We start from the raw sequence: 23,705 nt of genomic DNA on the forward strand, positions 1-23,705 counted from the left end.
ACAAAAATAATTTTACTTCTTTTATTTCATTATTTACAAAGATCATGTCATTATGAAGACCGAACCTAGTACCACTTTCTTCAACATTCCCTCTTAACTAGGGAGGTATTCATAATGGTACTTGGTCATTCTCAATCTGAAGAATTTCTCATGAGAAGAATCGGATTGGTAACCCATTTGTATAGCATTATAGTAACCAACATTGTTTCCACAGCAAGGCCTTGACTGACATCTCTATTTCTTATTAGATCAGAGCATGATGTTGGAGAGACCAATGACTATAGACACCTTCATCATTGTCTCTCAAGGTACATACCCACCCAGGTGTTTATTGAGTATGACCTTCTAGGACTATTCTTATCTTGGGTTCCCAGCCCTCAAAGAATATTGGTCCTCTTGCCTACTCCTATCTTGGATGCCTTACACATCCTCAAAGAGCATCGAATGTTAGATGATTACCCAATCCTCAATTCTTTCTTCCCAAGTGAAGACAAGAATGTTGTGTCTATCTCTCCCTCTCAACTAGGGAAGATATGCCCATTCCTGTAAAGGAATGTACCCAAGTTCCCTCTGACCAGGAACTTGTCCAAGCTTCCTCTCAATTAGGGACTTGTTAGAGCTCCCTCTTAACTAGGGACTCTCTTTTCATCAACAACTTCTTATTCATGGGTCCTTCAGCTGCTTGATTAGTTTCTTTTCTTGATGTCATGAAATTCGTTCGAGCTTCTTCCTTGTAGGGCATTAGCCATCCATCACTTTCCCTCTTGATTCGTCATATCATTCCTTTCTTCATGGAAAGTGGCCTTCTTGATATATATCTGGAACCTTATTCATATGGCTACTTCTTTCTCATCATGCTTCTTTCACCACATGAATGCTAGTTGTACTTGTGCTTACAACTCTTGTTCCAGTAGCCCTGCATGAACTCATCCAGATATTGTTCAAGAAATCACTACATCACATTAAACCAAATAGTACCTTATGAGATGGCTCTTCATCATGACATCTTCCAGTAGGTATCAGCATCCTGCATACATGTTAACACATCTACCAAAGATATCCATTGTCAAGGGTCTTTATCTTATTCAAACTTCCATCAAAGTCTTCATATCTTTCTGAGAGATTTCCTAGTCAAATCTTCTTGGTCTTTTGAAAGTTGATTGCCTTCATCATGCTTGCATATCTCACGATCTCTTCTTTTCTTACACATTCCATTCCCAGGAGCTTCCAATCAGAGTTCCTTGATTGAAGTCAACCACCTCATACTTCATATGAGGACATATTATGTTGATTTCATCTAGTGTGACTTATGCCTTCCTGCATCCTTTCAAAAGAGGAAATCCTTTTTCCCTTGATCACACTTCTCAAGATAGAAGTAGTGATCCATGTTACTTGCAACCATACGACATAACTTTATAAATTTAAATACAAGCATACATACCTCATTTATCTTTAGGTCATCTAGGCTTCTTTCAACAGCTTCATTGATTGAAGTGTCTTCAACCCCTTGATTTGCTTCTTCTCTAATGTCACCATGGCATCATCCATGAATTCCACGAATTGGAGTTTTTGATGAAACACTTGCTTCCTTTCTAGATTAGTGAACCCTCTGATGAGGATTCCATCAAATAATCTTGAGGATCTTGTATATCCCCATCTGACAAATGTTTCCTTTTTGACTTGATGTATGATGAGCCTTGTCCTGGATGACTTCTTCCTTTCCTTCAATGTCCAATGAGGTTCCCAAGAGCTATATCCTTCATGTTTGACTACCATGGATTTTGTCCTTCATGATTCCCATGGTGATATCACGAGCTCTTGTTCCTAATGCTTCCATGATGCCACGATGCATCTTATTATCATGGTCATGTCTGTAACAAAAGATTTAGGAGCTTATGATAGGACCCTTTTGTGAGGGATACCATCTCAATCATAGTAGAGATTTGTTACTCCCTCTTTCCTTGGCCTTTTCTTCAACTTCCTCCATCTTTCTGGTGATATGAGCTTTCTCTCCATAACATTGAATCTTAGCTATATTGCTCTGTCTTGTTTGAGGACCAAACTTCCCTTTCCTTTTTGCAAACGCTTGATTCCTTTAACCTTCAACACTTTTTCCCTCAACTGGAGGATTATAAGAAGGACTTCGACGGGCATTTGGAAAATACACTTGGCAGATACTCAGTTACCCAAGTAAGATTGATTTTCTCACTGCTCGAAGTTCGACAAGAGAAAATCGAATCAGAGGGAGAGTTGGAGGTGGGAAGGAGAGAGGGCATCAGAATTAGTCAGGAGTGCAACAGCATAAAGAAGACGCAAAGCATAGGAGGGACAACGAAGAGGCTGTGACACTGCAACTGCACAGTCCCTACGCAGAAGTTGATGCAATGAGATGCAGAGAGGGCAGCAAGTCGTCTCCAGAGTTAGAATCTCGCTGAGAAGTGAGAGAATATTGTCTGTAAAAATTTTCATAGAAATTCCTCTTCTACTTTGCTGGTTGTATCTTGTACATGAGATTTTTGTTGAAGATCAATAAAGAAACCCTCATGTGCTGCACCAGTTTTCCCACATTGGGTTTTCCGGGGACAATTATCCAAAAACAATTGTGTCATTGTGATTATACTTGTGGTAGTATTTTTCCTTGCATTTACTTTCCACAATATTTTAATTCTGAAGGCTACAGTAGAATTTATTTCAATATTTGCTATAGAAAAATAATTGTGAATAACTTATTTTTGAAATAATAAGTAGAAGAAATAATATCAATCACTGCAGTTGGATTTCTATTTAGAAATTTTCACATGGTATCAGAGCTAAGTTAAGCAGGAGTGCAGACTGGAAGAGCCAGCGTTGAAGAGAACAAGGGAAGTCGAAGTGCTGTGTAGGCAGAAAATCAAATCCCCAAAAGGAATGCGCAGTCCAAGCCTGAAGGGCAAGATTTTCGTGGAAGATCTCTCTTTGAGTGAGTCGATAGAGGTAAGATTTCCAAATCGAGATTTGTCAACGGCAAAGGGAGCAGCGTAGCAGAAGCTTCAGCACAAAGCAGTCTTCAGGTAAAGACGCATTTTTTTCTGCAACAGTTTCTAGGGCAAAAAAGCATAAGAAATCGATAGGAAAAATAGCACAAAGAAGGATGGAAAATCAAGATGTCTTTGAATTATCTTCCAGATTGGAAGAAGAATTCGCATGCTTGTCAAGTTCAGCGTCAGCAGATGTTTGGTATATTGATAGCGGGGCTTCAGCCCATATGACTGGAGTACGAGAATATTTCTTGAGCTATCAAGAAGAGAAAATGGACTTCCAAATTACTATGGGAAACAGAACGAAGTGTACTCCAGTAGGGAGAGGCACCATAGCATTTCAGACGGAAGCAGGAACCAACATCCGAGCCACTAATGTTCTGCATGTGCTCAGGTTAGGAATGAATCTGATTTCAGTGTCCTAGTTACAGGACAAGGGATACGATGTATACTTCATTGGAAGGAAAGTATACGTCAAACATCCAAGCTGGAAGAAGAAGAGACAAATTGGAGCTCGAAGCAACAGACTGTATAGATTGCAGCTCAAGTCTCCAATGGCACTGATAGGCAACAATCATAATGGTGAAAAGGAACTAAATGAACTGTGGCACAGGCAAATGGGGCACTTACACCATGGAGCACTGAGGATGCTCAGAGAGACTGTTACAAGAATTTCAGTCCTTAGTACTGAGCATGATGATGTATGCAGAGGATGCGTACTAGGGAAGTACGCTAAAGCAGCTTTTTCCAGAAGTAACAACAAAGCGAAAGGCATATTAGGATTGATACACTCAAATATTTGTGGCCCAATGTCCACAAGAGCTCTTAGTGGTGGCAAATACTTCGTCACCTTTATTGATGACCACTCTAGAAAAACTTGGATCTATTTCTTAAATACCAAGGATGAGGTCTTTGATTGGTTCAGAGAGTTTAAGGCTCTCGTAAAGAACATGATACGGAAAAAGATAAAGGTATTGCATTCAGATAATGGTGGAGAGTATACGGACAAAGACTTCACAGTTTTCTGGGCAAAGAAGGGCATCAAAAAAGAATGGACAACTTCATATAATCTAGCGTAGAATGGAGTAGCAAAGCGAAAGAATAGAACTATTGTTGGGACGACAAAGGCTATGTTGTATGACCAGGACCTGCCTAGATTCTTATGGGTAGAGGCTTGCAACACAACAGTGTATATCCAGAATAGAACTCCTCACAGAGCATTGGGGAAGAAAACGCCTGAAGGTGTCTTCACAGGGAAGAAGTCAGAGGTGAGTCATCTCAGGATATTCGGAAGTGTGGCATATTGTCACATTCCATACAAGAAGCGTAGTAAACTGGAGCAAACTGCAAAAAAGGGATACCTCTTAACATATAGTGAGACCTCGAAGGCATACATAATCTACATTCCTATCAGCAGGAAGATTGTAGTAAGACAGGATGCAAAGTTCATGGAGGATAGAGCTTTCAGGAAATCTCGAGAGATGCCAGCAGAAGGTCAATCAGTAGATGTTCCATTAGTCCAACAACAGCAAGGGTAGCAAGGAGGACAAGCAAGAGGACAGACACCTAGATCGAGCACAGTGACCAACACTAGTATTTCCTCAGAAGTAGGAAATCCAGGGAGTTCACAGCAGATGGAACAGCAGGAATAGGAGGGCGATTTGATTGAGCCTCCCGCCACCAATGGTAGAACCAGCAAGGAAATACGACAAACACTGAGGGACGCAAAGGAGCTTTTCGAAGCTCCTAGAACCGAAAAAAGGCAGTGTAGACAGTCTGACAAGTACCAAGCCTTGGTAGCACAGGCTAAAGAGCCCTCCAACATTCAAGAAGTCATACAACACCAAGTTTGGGTGGATGCCACAGTAGAAGAGTATAGTTCTATCATGACGAATGATGTCTAGGAAGTGGTACCTAGACCAAAGGATAGTTCAGTTGTAGGATCAAGGTGGATCTACAAGATCAAGTATGTTGCAGATGGCAGTATAGAGAAGTACAAGGCTAGGTTTGTGGCAAAGGGGTATGCTACTATGCACAAAAGGAAGGAATAGACTATGAGGAGACATTTGCCTTAGTAGCCAGATATACCTCTATCAGATCCGTTATATCCTTAGCATCTCAAATGGGATGGGAGAATCACCAAATGGATGTCAAGACAGCATTCTTGAACGGGGTGATAGAAGAAGAGGTGTATATTGAACAACCAAAAGGCTTCAAACCTTATTAAAAGAGAACTCATGTTTGCAGGTTAAAGAAAGCCTTGTATCGACTCAAGCAGGCACCCAGAGCATGGTATGGTGGAATTGATAGTTACTTGCAGCAATTGGGATTCGTCAAGAGTGATGTTGATCCCAATCTCTACTATCTAATGGTGGAAATGAGCCACTTATTCTGGTATTATATGTAGATGATTTGTTTCTAATAGGGTCATCTAGGCTCATAAAGGACTGCAAGAAGAATCTTGAAGCAAAATTTGACATGAAAGATACGGGGTTGATGCATTATTTTCTAGGGTTGGAAGTTTGGTAGAAGAATGGGGAGATCTTCCTTGGGCAAGGAAGATATGCTATAGAAATTCTGAAGAGATTCATAATGCAGGATTGTCGACCCATGGTTATGCCCATGATCACCAACTGGAATAAAATAGATGCATCAGGAGACAAAGAGGTGGACCCCACCTTGTACAGACAGCTCATTGGGTCTCTCATCTATTTGGTCAATAGTAGGCCAGACAGTTGCTTCGTTGTCAACACCCTTAGTCAATTCATCGTGGAACCAAAAAAGGTGCATTGGGCAACAGCAAGGCACATTCTTAGATATGTGCATGGAACAGGCGGATGTGGGTTGAAATACACTAGAGGAGATGACGTCGGATTGAATGGATTCACATAAGCAAATTGGGCAGGTAGTTCAGGAGAGCGGAAAAGTACCTCTGGGTATTGCTTCAGCGTTGGATCAGGAATGATCTCTTGGTGCAGCGGGAAGCAGAAGTCGGTGGCTCTGAGCTCAGCAGAAGTCGAATATATGGCAGCCAACACAACTATGTGCGAAGCTATATGGCTTAGAAAACTACTTGTGAGTTTGTTCAGGAAGAGGATGGAAGCGACCAGTATTTTCTGCGATAATCAGAGTTGTATTAAACTCTCTGAGAATCCAATATTTCATGATTGGTCAAAACACATTGATATCAGATGTCACTTTATCAGAGACTGTGTTCAGCGTGGGGTAGTACAGTTGCAGTATGTCTCCACAAGAAATCAGGTAGCAGACGTACTCACAAAATCTCTAGGAAGAGCTAAGTTCATGCAGTTCAGGGAACATATGGGTATGGTAGAGAATCTGTTTCAGTAGCAGAAACAAGTGGTTTCTCAGTTTCCGTAGCAGGAAATGAGAGGGAGTTGCAGTACAGATGCAGTGTTAGCAATGGCAGGGTTAGCAGCAGTACAGATGCAGCGTTTGCGCAGTAGTTGGTGGACAGCGACGTCAGACATCAGCAGTGCAGAGGGAGATGTTACAGAGAAGGGTGATGCTTCAACTGGTTGCATTACTAGAGCACATTCCTTGCTAAGAGGGAGTGTTGATTTCTGATAGCATCGGATGTGCTCTAAGCCTCAAAATTTGCAGGGAGGCTTGGACACATGTATTCCACAATACCCATAAATCGTTTTGGGAAATTCCCCCTGTTGTCGCGCAGATTGACACGACAACGCTCAGACCGGGGGCTGTCACCCTAATCCCCGATCCCTCCGTTTAAGCCTATCTCCCGCGGCTAAGGGGGGTAGTCCCTGTGAGATGATGAGACCAACTGTCGACTAGTTGGTTGGGAGACACGAGATACGATATAAAAAGCACTAAAAAGATTTAATTAATTTAGCAGACCAATGCCTTAAGAGATTATGGTTAGGATGATCACTTGTTAGATGATATAGAAACGTAAATCGTGAACAGCAATCATTTGTCATCGAAAGGTATCAGCTAAATCACATGACCAAAACGATATCCTGCAACTGAAAATTTTGTAGAGATAAATGCCTTAAACCACCACGAATCATGAACCATTAACCAGATATCATATTCGTACCTCGACTTGAAACTTCAGCATGAAAGATATAACATGATAAACAACTGAAACTGGATCCAAAAAAGAAAAATTTCCAAATTTTTTTTTTTTAATAAATTTAAAAAATGAAATTTAAAAATTAATCTAAAACTAAAAATAAAACTAAGGCTAAGATCTTTTTTCTTTTTTTTTTCTTTTTTTTTTTTAAAAACCAAACTAAGTCAAAAAAAAATCAAAAATCTAATTAAAATAAAAAAAAAAAAAACTAAAATGAATTCTAATTTAAAACTAATTGCTAAATTCTAAAACATAAATATTTTTTGATTTTTTTATTAATTTAAATTTAACAAAATGCAACTAAAAAAAAGAATTAAAATAAAAAACTAAATAAAAAATCTAAATTACAAAACTAAGCTTAACCCTAAACTAAACTTTAAAAAATAAATTGAAATCTAACTAAAAGACAAATATAAAACATAAAATTTAAATCTATATAAAACTATACAAATATTTAATCTAAAGTCTAAAAACTTAAATAAAATCTTTTTATTATTATTTCCCTTTTTTTTCTTTTTTTTTTATTTATTTATTTATTTAAAATACAATAAAACAAACCCTAAGCTAAACTAAAAGGAAATAATTTAAAATCGAATTACAAAAATAAAAAATCTACGCTATCAACGAAACTACGCCTATCCAAAAAACTCAGAACGAAACTACGCTAACCCGCAGCCCTATGTAAAAATACAGAACTCCAAAACGCGTTTATATGACCACAAGAAGAATCAACTTACCTGCTACGTAGCCGCAAAACTTAAAACGACTATCTCTCATGCCACCGGAGGAAGGAAAACCCAGCATCGAAGCATAGAAAAAAAAAAATTACAGTCGACGGCAGAAGGATGAAAACCCGAAATCAATTTGAGGGTTACCTGGCGCGTGACAGGGCTCGAAGGCGAGAACAAGGGTTTCGTAAATATAACCAGATGCATGAAACAGTTTGGATGAGAACCGTATGCCTTGGACCGGGTTTAACTGCGGCAATGAATCGATTTTACTTCAGCTGGTGGTGCATATATGGTCGATTGTCTGCGTTAGGGCCGCTATTTTTGTCTGGAGGATTTCACGCTGGTCGTGGAAGCAACGAATCTGAACAGCAAAATAAATACGACCCCTCGCAGGCTCCACGAATGATGACGGCTTTGGTAGATCGATTTAGACGTGCTGGCGTTTGCTAAATAAATGAGCTGGTTCACGTGAAATTTTGCCTTGAAACAACCGGTGACTGAATACGCGAGATAAAATGTTGGAGATGGATAGAAAGGTTTGCGGGCTGAGTTTGAAGCGCTGGTGCAATTGAAAAACACAGCGATGCACTAATTTCTTCCCCTGCCTCCGAGAGCCAGTGAATGTGCGCACATAAAATACACTTTTTGTATCAGCAGGCAGATCCGGCAGTGCACTGGTAAAGAGAACGTTAATAGATTTGCACGCTGAGGCATCTACAATTTCAAGCTAACAAAGCCCTATACCTGCAAACACAAAAGACAACAAAACCCTAATGAAACCTGATATAAGTAAAACTAAAATTGAAGCCCTAGATCAGCTTAATAATTTACAGATTTGGCCCCTTAACAGCCAGATTTAGCAATGAGCACAGGAATATTTTAAAGAAATAAAGATTTCAGATTTTCACTGTGAAGAACTTCAGAAAATCTCTCATGCAACTTAGAAAAATAAACCGAATGATAGACCCAGGATCAAATCCAACTGGGCTCAGCATAAAATGCTTGCGGGAGTTGGCTGGTTCAGCCGAGAACTTCCCCGAACGCCCACAAAATTCCTTCAGAAAATGTTTTCTGCACAGCTCAAAACAACTGTCAATAAAGAGGGCAAAAATGCTGCTAGATCTCAAAAAGTAATGGAGATACCTGCCATTACTTCAGAAACCCTAACAGCACCCAAACCCTAGCAAGTGAACAAGATACATGTGCTCACAATACTCTACAAAAAGCTATTATTAACGGCTGAAAATAACATATGCAGAAAATGAAACAATCTCACAGCATTTTAAGAGAGTAACACCAGCAAGATATGGACCCCAAAGTCTTCTTTTATTAACCAGAAATAGATTTACAAGAGAGCTTCTTCAGTCTTAGACTCACAGATCCCATGATCTGAAAATGACCCCTAGCACCCTACTTAAAGGAAATGACTCCAACGGCTAGTTCGAGTGATCCATGTCGAAATGATCTCGACCGTTGATGAAGATCAAGATATCGCTTGATCTCATCCGTCGATTTATTAAATAATAATATTTTGCATGCATTCACTTAAAATATTATTATTTTATTAGTTAGGGTTTTTGCTTTATTTTTTAATTTTTTATTATTATTTTTATTTTAATTATTTTATTAGTTTTTTATTCATTTTTAAATTTTTTATTTCATTTTAAAATGGATCATCGAACTAAGCCTTCGGAAACATCACCTAGGACCTAGGACTTAAGACTCATGAGGGGATTTAAAACATTTTTTCGACCCTCAGGACACATTACATCATGACTTTTACAATTTACATCTTAAGGGAAAAAACCCCTTTAACATAGACCCTCACAAATCTCCCAGTTCTGCGACACAACTATAATCTAGCAGATCAACACACTAGGATTCTCCTAAAATTCCAATGACAAAATCCATCCCGGCTTTGGGGTCAGGTTTGAAGGAAAACTCTGCCGATCCATGGATCGGTGAGACAAAAAACCTTCCGGGACGTAGATTACCACTAGAAAGTTAGGTCCACCTAGGCAATTCACATACACGACTCATATCTGCTAAGATTATTTACAATTAATACATGCAGACTGGGTTTACAATTAGATTGATCAAGTTGCTGATGACTGCTGGATGGCACGGACACGCTGATCAGGTGCTGCCCTTTTCTTGCAAGGAAAAAGGGGGTGTACTGCATGGGTAGTTGACCGGTAGAGGTCAACACCCCCCAGAGAGAGTTTCACTAAAATAATTAAACTTAGAAAATTATGGGTACCTAATTCTAAACTTAGGAAATTAAAATAATTAAAGGGTATTAATTAAACTGAGGGTGAAACTTCTAGAAGAAGACGAGGATCAAGTCAATATAATCTGAACCATTGATTAGAATCTAATCTGGGTCATTGATTACTCAACTAGAGGATTATAAGAAAGACTATGATGGGCATTTGGAAAATACACCAGGCAGAGACTCAGTTACCCAAGTAAGATAGATTTTCTCACTGGTCGAAGTTCGGCAAGAGAAAATTGAATCAAAGGGAGAGTTGCAGGGGAGGAGAGAGGGCATCAACATCAGTCAGGAGTGCAGGAGCAGAAAGAAGACGCAGAGCAGAGGAGGGACAGCGCAGAGGCTGTGATGTTGGGACTACGCAGTCCCTATGCAGAAGTTGACGTAGTGAGACACAAAGGGGGCAGCAGGTCCTCTCCAGAGTTAGAATCTCGCTGAGAAGTGTGAGAATATTGTCTGTAAAATTTCTCACAGAAATTCCTCTTCTATTTTGTTGGTTGTATCTTGTACATGAGATTTTTGCTGAAGATCAATAAAGAAACCCTCATTTGCTACACCGGTTTTCCTACATTGGGTTTTTCGGGGACAATTGTCCAAAAATAACAGTCATTGTGACTATACTTGTGCTAGTACTTTTCCTTGCATTTACTTTTTGCAGTATTTTAATTGTGAACGTTGTTGTAGACTTTATTTCAATATTTGTTGTAGAAAAAAATTGTGAATAACTTATTTCTGAATTGATAAGTAGAAGAAATAATATCAATCACAGCAGTTGAGTTTCTATTTAGAAATTTTCACATTATTATCATTGTAAATATTAAATAATAATAGTATTTGGTGTTATTATATGTTTTTTTAAACCAAAAAGAGTAGTATATTTATGTATAAAGCGCGCCCATTCGCATTCAAAATCGGGATTTTACATCAAAATTTTGAGCCTGCTAAGGGCTCTGAAAATTCATTTGTTCTCCATTCCTTCCCTGAGAATTTTCCCATAATTCCAACAAAAATATCCCATAACTAGTAGCCTGTGGCTATACATTCTACAATACTGATATAGTAAATATTTAGTATTTACATGTATAGTTAGCCATAAAAGAACATTTTTACACTAATAGAGAAAACAGTTTACTCCTCCATCAGCGCTGGACTGTTAAGATCAGGTCCAGTATATTCTTCTTCAGTCCTCAGGCTGTTTTCTTCCATTTTGAGCTTTAGATGCTCAATTTGTTGTCTCAGCGCGTCCACCTCGTCCTCTAGTTGTCAGATGCACTCCTTATTCAGATATTTTATTATTATTATTATTATTTTTAATAATAACAACAATATTAACCAATGGGGTTTAATAATATTATTAAATCATAATATTATATCAAATAAGTTCTCATCATTTAATCCTTTGGTCCCTTTTTTGTTTATTTTAATGGTTTCTCCCAACGTCTATGAATGTCTCTTCCCTGATACTCTTCTTATAAATTGGTTAGGTATCTCCTCCTATTTACGTTTGTTTATTGCTTCTTGTCCCTAAAGATGGTTGAAGTGTTCAACTAAAACGTCAGATGTTTCAACTCTTCATCACACAATTTTCTCAAGGTATCACTTCTACACACTGTCTCACAACTGTGAAAATATGCATTCAAAAATCCATGATGATGCAAAGCACTTGTTGGAGGACATTGGGGCACCTTTGAGGAGCATTGACATTGATGAGGACTTGACACCAACAATGAGACCTTCCCCTATCCCTAGGACCTTGGATGTTCATGTTATGGGCTAGGACATTGCCATGAGAGCAAGTGTGTCCTTGAGATGACAAAATGCACCCAAACTAGCACTGTACCTTCTTGATGGACAGTGTTCTTTTCCAAATGTTGATTGATGATGATGATGATGACTTGGGATCCCTTTGGAGGGGATTTTGTATGTTTTACTATGATGATGTCATGTCCTCACTTACAATTGATGATGACATGGGTGATGTTGGCTTGAGAGGGTTCCTCTGGAGATATGGCACCACATTTGGATGGTGATATATGACTTATGGTATGAGACAAACTCCTTAAGCCATTCATTGCACCCTTTCATGGAGAGACATTCCTTTTAGATGATGAGGTCTCCATTGGAGACATTTTTACTCACATTTGTGGGTTTTTGAGGCCACTTTTCATGTTTAACCATCATAAAGGCTATACTTGGGGGTCAGCTTGATGACCTATCCACCTTGTATCATGGATTTTGGTATTTTATAGGGATTTTAACCTAATTGAAGGATTGAATCATTTGGTTGCCCTCATATATATAGGGGAGCAATTTAAATCCAAGGATCATTGTCACAACTTGAAATCATTCTCTTGGATCAATTCTTCTCTCTTGTGCATTGTGGAGACCTAGTAGAGTTACTTTTCCTAGGTGGAGTTTTAATGTGATGTGATCACTTTTCATGGATGATTCTGATGGATCTTGGATGATGCATGGCGGAGTAGGTTAGTTTATTTGATTTATCTTGGTATTATGTTTTATCGGATAAATGTTCATGTTCTATGTTAGTTTATTGGGTATTTGGTTCAATGTGCCTACTAAACTAAACCCTTCTTCCAAGTATTTAATGAATAGAGATAGTTTTCTCTTTCCCTTAATCATCCAAAAAATTTAGAACCCTAGTGTAAGTTAGTTTATTTGCCCTAGTTTCTTTGGATCTTGTTACAACCGCTAGGGAACCTTAGAATTGCTTGAATCCTAGACACCATATGCCTGAAATATAGAAGGCACTTGTCCATCTCTCTTGTGGTAATCACCTAAATTATAAAAAACCATTTTTTTGATTTGTGGTAGATTAGGGTTAATTTACAGCAAAATCTTATATTTTCAGCAATTAATGACCTACTGATCCATGTCCTAGGGTTAGATATTGTTGAAAAGTGTATTGGATATGTAAAATTGTTGTTTTACATGCATTTTTCAGCCATTTTTTAGGGCTGACGTCAAGGTTTTATTTGTTGCCATATGTCTTAAAAACCATGAAAATTTATCGTAACTCGGCTCCTCGTTTACTCCTTAATTTAGCCTTCATTGTACAGTGTTTATTCATAATTTTGTGTGCTAGATTTGCTGATGTTATAAATTGTTGTATTGTTGTAAATTGTTGATTTCAAACCCTAGTTTATAACAACCTTGAGTATTTTCTTTGTTTGGTGTATTTAGGAACCCTATTTGAGCCTCTATTGATCAACCGTAGAATTTTGATTGAGCTATAGCTACCTTGAACCCAAATCTGGAAAGTACTCTTTCTTCCACCTCAAACACTAATTTGTTATATCCAACAGACTTTTATTGTGGGATCCTTAAGGCGCACTTAGCTTACTTTCAGTAGCTTACTTGATTCCTAACCCCTACCAATGAAGCCTCCCATGTGTTGGATTTGTCGATCACTAAAATGAGGGGAGTAGTTGTTGAGGTGACAGTGGTGAGACTCTCATGTGTTGCAAATTCTCTAGATCACTTAGTGAGGCTTTGCACAAGTTCTCTTAGTCAAACCAAGTCAAAGAGCTCCCCCTCAATACTCAACAATTTTGACATAGTTTGGCCTTTAGGAACACCTATTTAGATTAAGAACCATTCTTCCTTACCTTAAACTGTGAAGTTAGGTCACCGAGGTAACAATGGGTAACTTGCCTAAGAGTTTCTTCTTGGCTCTCTTGTTGGGGTTAGGACTTTTCCATCTAGGAGATTTTGAGTCACAACACACCTCAAATAAAATAATAATGAAATTTGAACATATAAGATGATAACTCATACCAATGATGTGGAGTCAGCAAGGAAAGCTTGGGAAGTGCCTTCAAGATTGTTGAGTGTGCTCACCTAAACACATGATAATGTAATCAAATTTCTCTTAAGGAATAAGGGCTTTGTTCCTTCAATGGAATTGATCACGATGAGGTGCACTCCATGAAGGAGTGCCTCAACAACCTCTTTGTTCAAGTAAACATTAAAATACTCGAAGAGAAAGGTGTGTCTTGGAGAATGTGCCATGGTAGTTATCTTTCTTGGATATAAAACCCCCACAAATAAAATAATCTTCAACATATAGGTGTGCCCTCCATGACGCTGCAAAAATAGAATATGTCCTCAACAAAATTCCAAATAAAATAACATAAATACCCAATCAAAGAGGTGAAAGCGCATACCAAGAAATATGCATGCAATAATAATGAGAGAGCACCTAGAAGAGCTGCACCCTAGTAAATTGCACAATAGAGCCACTTTATCTCCTCAACAAACATGCAAATGGACCTTAAGGAAGTGGATGAATTAGTCACTAATCACTTTAGTTATACAAGGTTTACAAGGTGGTAACAATCTCATTCAATGATTAAAGTGGAACCCCCTAACTGAGCATGCCACCTAATGCGCTAGAAAAGTGTACATGTTGACCACTGGAGTGGCATCTCATGATTATTTGAAGACTCCATGCCCAAGGATGATCCAAAGCACAATTGTACCATCAAATATTATCAGTCAACAGAATTTTTTAACTCTACTTCTATATTCTCATCATTTTTCGTCTACCCAGATTCCACGCCCTGCAGGTAATTGTAACAAGTGATACTAGTAATGATGATTTTTTGAGTATGTAACAGGCCTAGGATGTTGGGACTCGATCAGCAAACGAGTACACCTTGGAGTGTTTTTTTAATCCGGTTAATTTTCCCTTCTTTTTCAGAGGCGGATAATTTTCCGGGTTTCTTCACACATTTTTTACCCCAAAGCCGAGGTGACAGTTTGAAGGTTGAGCCCCTAACACATCTTAGTATCTAGAGGCGATGTATATTACCATACCAGATCACACAAAAAAAATTGTGGAATTTGGCTAGGTCTAAGTAGGAATTTTTAATAATAAAAAATTTCCTGCAAAACAAGAATTTTTAATTATTTTCTATGTAATGATGTAAATAAGTGGTCTTGGGAAATGTCTAGGATGTGTGACTACTCAAAATTCATCCTCAGAGACCCGGCATTATCCTAGGACCCACTTTCGGGGTCAAAAAACGACTTATAATCCCTCAAAGGCCGATTTTCCTAATGACAGTGACAAAAATAAGAAAAAATATAATAAAAAAATCAATAATTGGAAAAATTCTGTGTTGCATGGGTACCCGAACCCGGGGGTGGGGTTCTCGAACCCGTCCCGGGTTCCCACACCCAAGTACCGGATTCGGGTACGGGTTCTTCCCAGACGAACCCAGAAGAACCGGATTCTTCCATGAAGAACCGGGTTCTTCAAAAAAAAATTTGGGTTCTTTTCCTTTAACGGGTTCTTGGGTTCTTTGGGTGCTTGGGTTCTTGGGTTCTTCGGGTTCTTCGGGTTGGGTTCTTTGGGTTCTTCATAAAAAAACTACATTAAAAATTTAATTTTCAAATAATTTTTTTTATTGAAATTTAAAAAATAACTTATAACAAAGGTAAAACTTATAACAAAACCTAAAAAACCCTAAATCAATTCTTGTAAATCAATTTGGAATGAAACATTCTTCCACAGTCCTTACCATCAAAACCTGTGTTGCACGGGTACCCGCACCCGGTTTTTTAAGTTTTTTACAAGTCTTGTTTTTTAAGAATTCTTGTAAATCAATTTGGAATGAAACATTCATTCCCGAGCCAAATAACCATCAAATTATAAACTGTAAATGCACACATACAGGTTCAGACATTTTCGGTCAAATAGAAAGTAGGATTGAGACCAGCCATAAGCTGTAATCAGCTGATGTTGTTAAATGGCGAAGGGCTATTTTGGACAATGGCTAAATTAAGTATCAAAATCTGCCAATTTCTCACAGCATTCTGATAACATCATGTTAAGATTAAAACTAGGAAAATATGCCTAAATCATATATGGTCTCTACAGACTTGTACACCAAGTAATCTCTAAAAACTGCGAAGATGTTTTATGTTTAGATAATTAAGATTCAGGCAGAGCTTCGCACTCAAAGACAAACTATCCCTCAAGCCATCAGATGGTTGTTGTGCATTTTATTGGGAAACAAAGACTGATAAGCGTGTTTTGTGAAAGGGTAAGGCTGCCACTGTTTTTGGGATTGCTTTACCACAGAGCACACCATGCAAGGGGCAGGTGGATGATTAGACATCAAGAAAATTCTAGACCACTATCAGGTTGAGAAGAATCTCCTATGAAAAAATTGTGTTTTCATATGGGAGAGACTAAACATTCAAAGCAAAGTTACAAGCTCAAGCTCCAGCCAGAATGAGCAATTTCAATAAGGAGAGAAGTTGTCTTGAAATTAGAGCAGGAGGCAGAAATGCTAACACTCCTTGGCTGTGTAGGAGGAAGGGTCTGTACGACCACAGCCTGATTGATTGATAGGCATCCTTGCAAATGAACCTAAGCTGCATAGTTATTTTAAAGCCTGTGTGTGACAAAATCTGTCCCAAGTTTCACGAAAATAGCTGAGTCTAGCATTTATCCTAGTATGTATTTTGACTTTTCAGTTTTAGTAGTAGCCTTGAGCTCTCTCACATAGCTGTCACAGTGTCATGGTTACACGGAAAAGATTCAAAAGAACAGTTTTTTGGTGATAAATTTTGAGATTTCAAGGTCAATGTTGAATGTTCAATGATGTGCATGTTTAAATGATTATCATTAAAGTTTTCTTGTTTAAAGTTGAAAAAATATACAAATTCAAATTTCATATATATTATTAATTATAAATTTATAATTTATAAAATATAATTATTAAAATTTAATATTATTATATTACCCGACGAACCCACGCACCCTGTTTCCAAAAATGCCGTCCCCGTCCCCGTCCCCGTCCCCGCACCCACGTTTCCTGGCAACATAGGAAAAATTTATAAAAATTTTCCGAAGTCAAAGAAAGTCAACCAAAAAACATGGCGATCAAAGATGATGTGGTAATTATGTGGGGCCCACCACATGAAGCCACAACTCAAGTCAAAAGCGTAAGTCATAGTCAAAGTTCCAAATCAAATGGTCCAAACATGAGTTCACAAGGCACAACGAAAAGTTTTTTTTACATGTTGAAAATATACGTTGCACATTAAAAGTTTAAAGGGGGACAAAATATATGACATGGCAGCCACATGAGGCCCACAAGTAGTGGGGAACAAATCAGCCAAGTCATCGATTAGTGTTGGAGGTCCACGAATTAGCAAAAAGGGTTCAAAAAATCAGTTTTAAAATGTAACGGATTTGGAAAAGTTTAAGTGGGGACAGAACTGCCACATGGGACAGTTCTTGTCCCCCACTTACTCCCACTAACAGCCAATAAAAAAGCTAGATATGCAGATCTGTTTGGGAGTTAACACAGCTGTCAACGCTGCCAGCCAACATGAGGATATACGCACAACAATTAAGGTTACACGCGGGCAGCCACATGCAGTTCATTACAACATTCTACAGGCAGTTATATGTTGATGATAACACACAAATTTCTACACATGGCCAGCAAGAGGATATGCTGATCCTCACAAGGAATACATACAGCAGATCTGAAGATATTCGATGGACAGTGAAGCAGTCAAGGCTGCCACCTACAACAATCAAGCAGTCACTTGGAAATTCATTGGAGCATTGAGATCTTCACCATTGCTACACTTGTCATTGGAATTTTCCTTGGGATCATCTCCCATTTTCTTATTTAAATGAGCTTTGGCTCTCATCTTTATATATAGAACAAGTTGTTGGGCTTGTGGAGATTCTGCTGGATTTTGTATTCATCTTTCATATAAAAAGAAGTCTTTGGGGTTACTAGCTTCTCTTGTGGTGCATTCTTTGGTTGATGAAGTATACCTGTTTCATTTGATGTTATTATTCATTTGATTTTACATTACTATCTAGGCTTTTTTTTTGCATTTGTCTGAGGGCATTATTGTCTAGGGAGGAAAGATTTGCAGCTATCTCAAATCTCCTTTGGGCTTGGTATATTTTGTGCTCTTGTTGTAGCTTACTTTTTTCGATTGAATGACAAGCTCAACTTGGCCTCTATATGCCAAGTCTCTTTTGCACTAACAATTGGTTTGTAGGAATTCTTGTGTTCAAATGATAGGTTGTCAACTCTATTGGAGTGTGGGGACTTCTTCGGTTGGAATAGTCACCTCTAAAGATATCAAAGATCCCACAAGTTGTTCAAGCCAACAATCTCATAAGACATCAAGAGATTTATTTAAGAGTGTTCTTGGAGGCAATTCAAGTTTGAAGAAAGGGCGCTGAAGCATAAGCTAAGTAACCCTTTTCCATTTGGAAACTCAAGTCCAAGGTTATTTGGGCTTTCCATTTGAAAGCATTTCACTTCATTCTAAGCAAAAAAAAACAATTTCATTTCTTAAAGAGCAATACTTTGAAGGCACTGGTTGTTTATGTATTTCATGCTTATCTTATGTGTTTATGGTTATTGCTCATATCAGTTTTGCTTATAAATCTTAAAGAAATAATCTATTTAACTCTAACAATTCTCCTAGAAACTCACATCTTTTTTAACTTAAATTTTCATTAGGGACCACCCCCCTTAGCTAACCTAGGAGATAGCTCAAACGAAGAGAGTCAGGATTAGTGTGACAGCCCCTTCTCTGAGTTCCTTGCCACCAACCACACCTTGTGGGATTGAAGGCTTTTCTCACTGACTTGAAGGTAGGTGTAGGCGGCAGGGTCAACATTTTTGGTGTCATTGCCGGGGACAAGCTTTCTTGTACCTGAGAAATTGACTAACCTTTTGGTTTTATCATTTTTGAACTTTAGATTTAGATCCTTGCTCAAGTGGCAACTCCACTCAATCCAAATTTTGCAAGAGTCTCTACTAGGAGAAATTCAAGTGGTCTGGTTAGCCCCTCTCCTCATCCTGAAAGGGTTTTTAGAGAGAGGTTGAATAGACTTTCTCGTAGTAGAGCTCTTGCTAGTCTTGGGCAAGAGGCTATTTCTGATATTCATTTGCTTTTTCAAGAACAAGTAGAGCCCAGCATCATGAATGATCTTTTTGTTCCTTGTGACTTCATTAACATAAATGGCTATTGTCACAATATCCCTGACAAGGCTACTGAAAAGTTGCCTTCCTTTCAAGGAAACAATGCCATTAGTGCTACATCACATGTGAAAAACTTTAATGTTTGTACCTTTAAATGGTGTAACACTGCTAATCATGAGGATGTGAAGATGAGACTTTTTGATTATCTTTAGAAGAGGATGCTCTTGATTGGCTCACTGAGCAACTTGCTAACTCATATAACTCTTTACAAGCCATTCTAACTGCATTTTTAGATAAGTTTGGAGAGAAGAAGGAAAATAGGCATTTGATCAATGCCATTAGCAATATGAAGAAAAATGAGAACGAAACCATGGAAGAGTTTAACAAGAGATTCAATGGATTAGTAAAAAGCAAGCCTGCTACTGTGAAACCTCTTGATGAATTTCTTTTATGATCATATCCGGATGCTTTTGGTGTTGACACTACTTATGAGTTGAGGAGGAAGGAGCCTATGAATTTAGGTGCAGCTCAAACTGAAGCCTTAAAAATGGAAAAGGCTAGAAAGCCATCAAGAAAGTCCGAACTTCCTGGTTTCACTAGAGGGCCATGTTGGAATTTCTAAGTCTAACTGTTAGAAACCCTTCATGTACTTTACTGATTTATTCCTACCTACTTGTTCTGTTAATTAACAATTTATTTACCATGTAAACACTGGAAATAAATACAAGTACATGCTCAACACATTACAGATCATCAACTGAAGGAAACAAAACAAGCACACAAGTGACACCGTTGTTTTTGGACCAATGTCCCCGGAAAAACCCAATGCAGGAAAACCGGTGCAGCAATCTGAGGGTTTTATTATTATGCAGTTTCTAAATACAATCTGGGTGCCAAAACTGGGTCGCCCAACAGGGAATAATCTCGGCAATAGTACCTCTCAACCGGAGACAGATGTTCTAGCTGAAACCCTGGATAATCACTCCGGCAGCTTCACAGCTCCAATCTACCTGACACCCCAGCGTCAACCTCTATGTACTGCGTCAACCTCTAGGGACTGTGTCAGCCTCTCTGGCCAAACGTCAGCCCAATAACCCCTGCGTCAGCCTCTGGAGGCACTGCGTCAGCCCTCTAGCCCTATGTGTCACCCACGCTGGCCCTCTGAGGCACTGCACAGCTCCTGGCTGCCTCTGTGTGAACCCCTAGCTGGTTCTGCATCCCTCACTCTCATCTACAGTGCCGATCCTTGTAGTGCTATCTCTGCCTCTCTGCTTCTGTATTCACTGCCCCTCAACTGCAACTCTGATCACTCTCTTGACTTCCTCAGCAAACCCAACCCCAGAAAGTCGAAATCTTGATCAACTCGGTGTGTTCTCCAAGTGGCCCTCAAGCCTCCTCTTATACTTTTCTCGTTTACAAATCAACGTCCGAGATTAAGTCTCTAGTCAATGGCTAAGGTTACATATGGCTTGATCCATGACTTTTGAACCATTCTAACACAATTTTATATTAATTCACATTAATATTTTATTTTCCCTAAGTTTAGACTTTAGGGACTCCATTAAAAATATTAATTATTTTAATATCTCCCAAACTATTTAGAATTTGTCCAAACCCTTTCTAGGTATTGGAGATCTCATGTGCCTTAGCCGCTCCACCAATTTTTGTGGCTAGGGCACATCCGATGCTACCCCAAATCAACAGGCCATCAAAACCGAATGATTCCAAAGGCAAGGCCAAAAAAGAGACTACACATGATCCTATTAAGGAGTTAACCCAACTCATCAAGAGTATGGAGGAAAATAACACCAGTCAAATGAATGCTATCCAAAATCAATTAGTGGCCATGGAAAGAAAAGAACGTGGGAGATTCCCAAATAGAGGAAATGATAGATGGCAAAAGAGAGGACCTCCCAATGACCATAGGCCACCTAATCCACTCGAGTCTACAAACTTAGTTGATCATTCCATGCCCTATTGTAGACCTTGTGATGACATACATGATGAACTCATTTGTCCTTATGCAAGAAGGATCCTAGAAGGAGATATGATGGGAACAAGTGAACGAATCAATGTAGTTGGAAAAGAGCATCATTTGTCCTTGGAAAATTGGATGGGAGTTATGGAGAGTAGTCAGAAGGTAAATAAAAAGTCTCCATCCTCCTGTAGTATAAATAATTTTGAAGTTTTGGATAGGATCACTGAATTATATGGAGAGAAGCCTTCATCAACTCAAATTTTAGAGATAGCCAAGGATAAGGTAAGGGAAAAGAATAAAGAAAGAAATCATGGTAAAACTTTCACTCCACCCACATCAAAGTTGAAATTTGACTTGGGAGGATGGATTAATAATGCTAAGATTTTAGTTCCTGTCACTAAAATCATGAAGATTCCCTCCCAAAGATATAAATTGTTGAAAGCCATTGATGTTCCTAATGGAAAATAAATGTCTAATTTTTCTAAGGATAGATATGAGGATGCCCCTATCACTCTGCAAAGTAGTGATATGTGTAGAGATAACAGAGACCACCAACCTTTTTTCATCACTATGTTGGTCAATGGAATGCTTTTACACAATTGTATGTTTGACTCTGGGGCATCATCTTGTGTCATGACTAAGAAAGTCATGAATCAGTTAAATTTGAGGATTTCTAGACCCTACCACAACATTTGTGCAATGGATTCAAAGATCATTGAAGTGTGTGGTTTGATAAAAGATCTTCAAGTCCACTTAGTTGTACATCTTGACATTATGATCACCATGGATATTGTGGTGATTGATGTGCCTGATGCTTGGGGGATGTTATTGTCTAGAAAGTGGGGAGTTGATATTGGGGGTAGTTTGCAAATGGATTTAAGTTATGCTACCATCCCTAATAGTGAGGGCATCATGGTTAAATTGGATAGGGAATTGGAGAGAAAGTTTCATATAGAAAATCCCAAGGAGCCTCATAATGAAATTGTGTATGAATCTGATAACTTGGGAAACTATGCTATCCTGGCTAATTCTTTTCCTCCTTTGGAGAAGGAGGTGGATTGTAAGAAAGATGGAGTTTGGCACATGAATTTTGATGGTGCCCATTCTAGGTATGGTAAGGGTGTTGGAATTGTCCTTACCTCCCCTCTTGGTCACATATTCAAGTTTGCCTATAGATTGGAATTCGATGCAACCAACAACATAGCAGAGTATGAGGCTCTGTTGTTGGGTCTTGAGTTGGCAAAAGACTTGAGGATAAAGTTGCTTAGTATCAAGGGGGATTCTGATCTAGTCATTCTTCAAACTAAGAATCAATTTGCATGCAAGAATGATAGATTAAAGAAGTATCGAAATGTTGTTTGGGATAATATGGAATATTTTGATGCATTAGACCTTCAAACAATTCCTAGGGAAGGAAATAAACACGCTGATGAGCTGGCTGTTGTTGCATCTACATTACAGCTTGGAGTGAACTTGGTGGATGATAAAATTAAGATGGAGGTTATCTTTAGGCCATCAATTCCTGATAATCTAGAGCATTGGCAAATCTTTAATGATGAAAGCCAGGTGGTTCGTTTTTTAAATAACATGGAGGAATTTTCTAAATTTAAGGTTGGCTACAAAGAGGAAGGATGTGATTATGAGTGTAATGTAGTGACAAATCCCACTCCTAGGGAACGTCTAGCCTTGGAGCAAGTGTTTGACAGACATGATGCATCAAAGAGAAAATATGGTAAGAAAATTGACCCAGGGGAATTCATTGAAGTGAATATTGGTACCCCTCATGACCCAAAGATTATTAAAATAAGCAAGGGTACCAATGAGCAAGAAAGGAAGAATTTGATAAATTTACTTCATGAATATAGAGATGTTTTGGCTTTTTCATATGATGAGTTGAAAGGTTATAGGGAAGATGTTATGGAACATACTATCCCACTTAAGGATGAAATGCCAAACCCTTTAGGCAGAAACTTAGGCAAATCAATCCTAAGTTAGCCCCCTTGGTGCAAAATGAATTGCAAAAGATGCTTAAGGCCGGTATTATTGCTCACACTAGGCATTCCACATGGTGTTCAAACTTGGTTATTGTGAGGAAGAAGAATGGATCAATCAAGCTGTGTGTAGACTTTCGAAATCTTAATTTAGCCTGTAAAAAAAATAATTATCCTTTACATAATATGGAAACATTATTGCAAAGGGTAACAGGATCTGGAACGATGTCTTTGTTAGATGGATTTTCAGGATACAACCAAGTCTTGGTGAAGAAGGAGGATAGACATAAGACAACATTCACCACACCATGGGGTACTTTTGAATATTTGAGGATGCCTTTTGGATTAATGAATGTTGGAGCAACTTTTCAAAGGGCTATGGACTATGCCTTTAAGGGTCTAATTGGGAAATTTATTGAGATCTATCAAGATGATTTAACTATTTTTTCTAAAAATTGAATTTCCCATATAGACCACCTAAGGCAAATTTTTGATAGGTGTATAGAGTATGGAATATCCTTAAATCTTGCTAAATCTATTTTTGAAATGACTGAAGGGAAGTTGCTTGATCACATCATTTCAAAGGATGGGATCAAGATTGACCCT

At 38.4% G+C, this 23,705-nt stretch overlaps 1 protein-coding gene across 1 annotated transcript in view; it reads right to left on the reverse strand.

Moving 5' to 3' along the window:
* LOC149175888 (poly [ADP-ribose] polymerase 2-like) overlaps positions 1-23,705 on the reverse strand; it is a 392,573-nt gene that overhangs the window by 136,529 nt on the left and 232,339 nt on the right. The gene's annotated exons all lie outside the window — the stretch shown is intronic.

Source organism: Pinus tabuliformis, chromosome 4_1 (assembly GCF_031772625.1).
Source record: "Pinus tabuliformis cultivar Carrire ecotype Pingquan chromosome 4_1, CPIR1, whole genome shotgun sequence".
NCBI lineage: Eukaryota > Viridiplantae > Streptophyta > Pinopsida > Pinales > Pinaceae > Pinus > Pinus tabuliformis.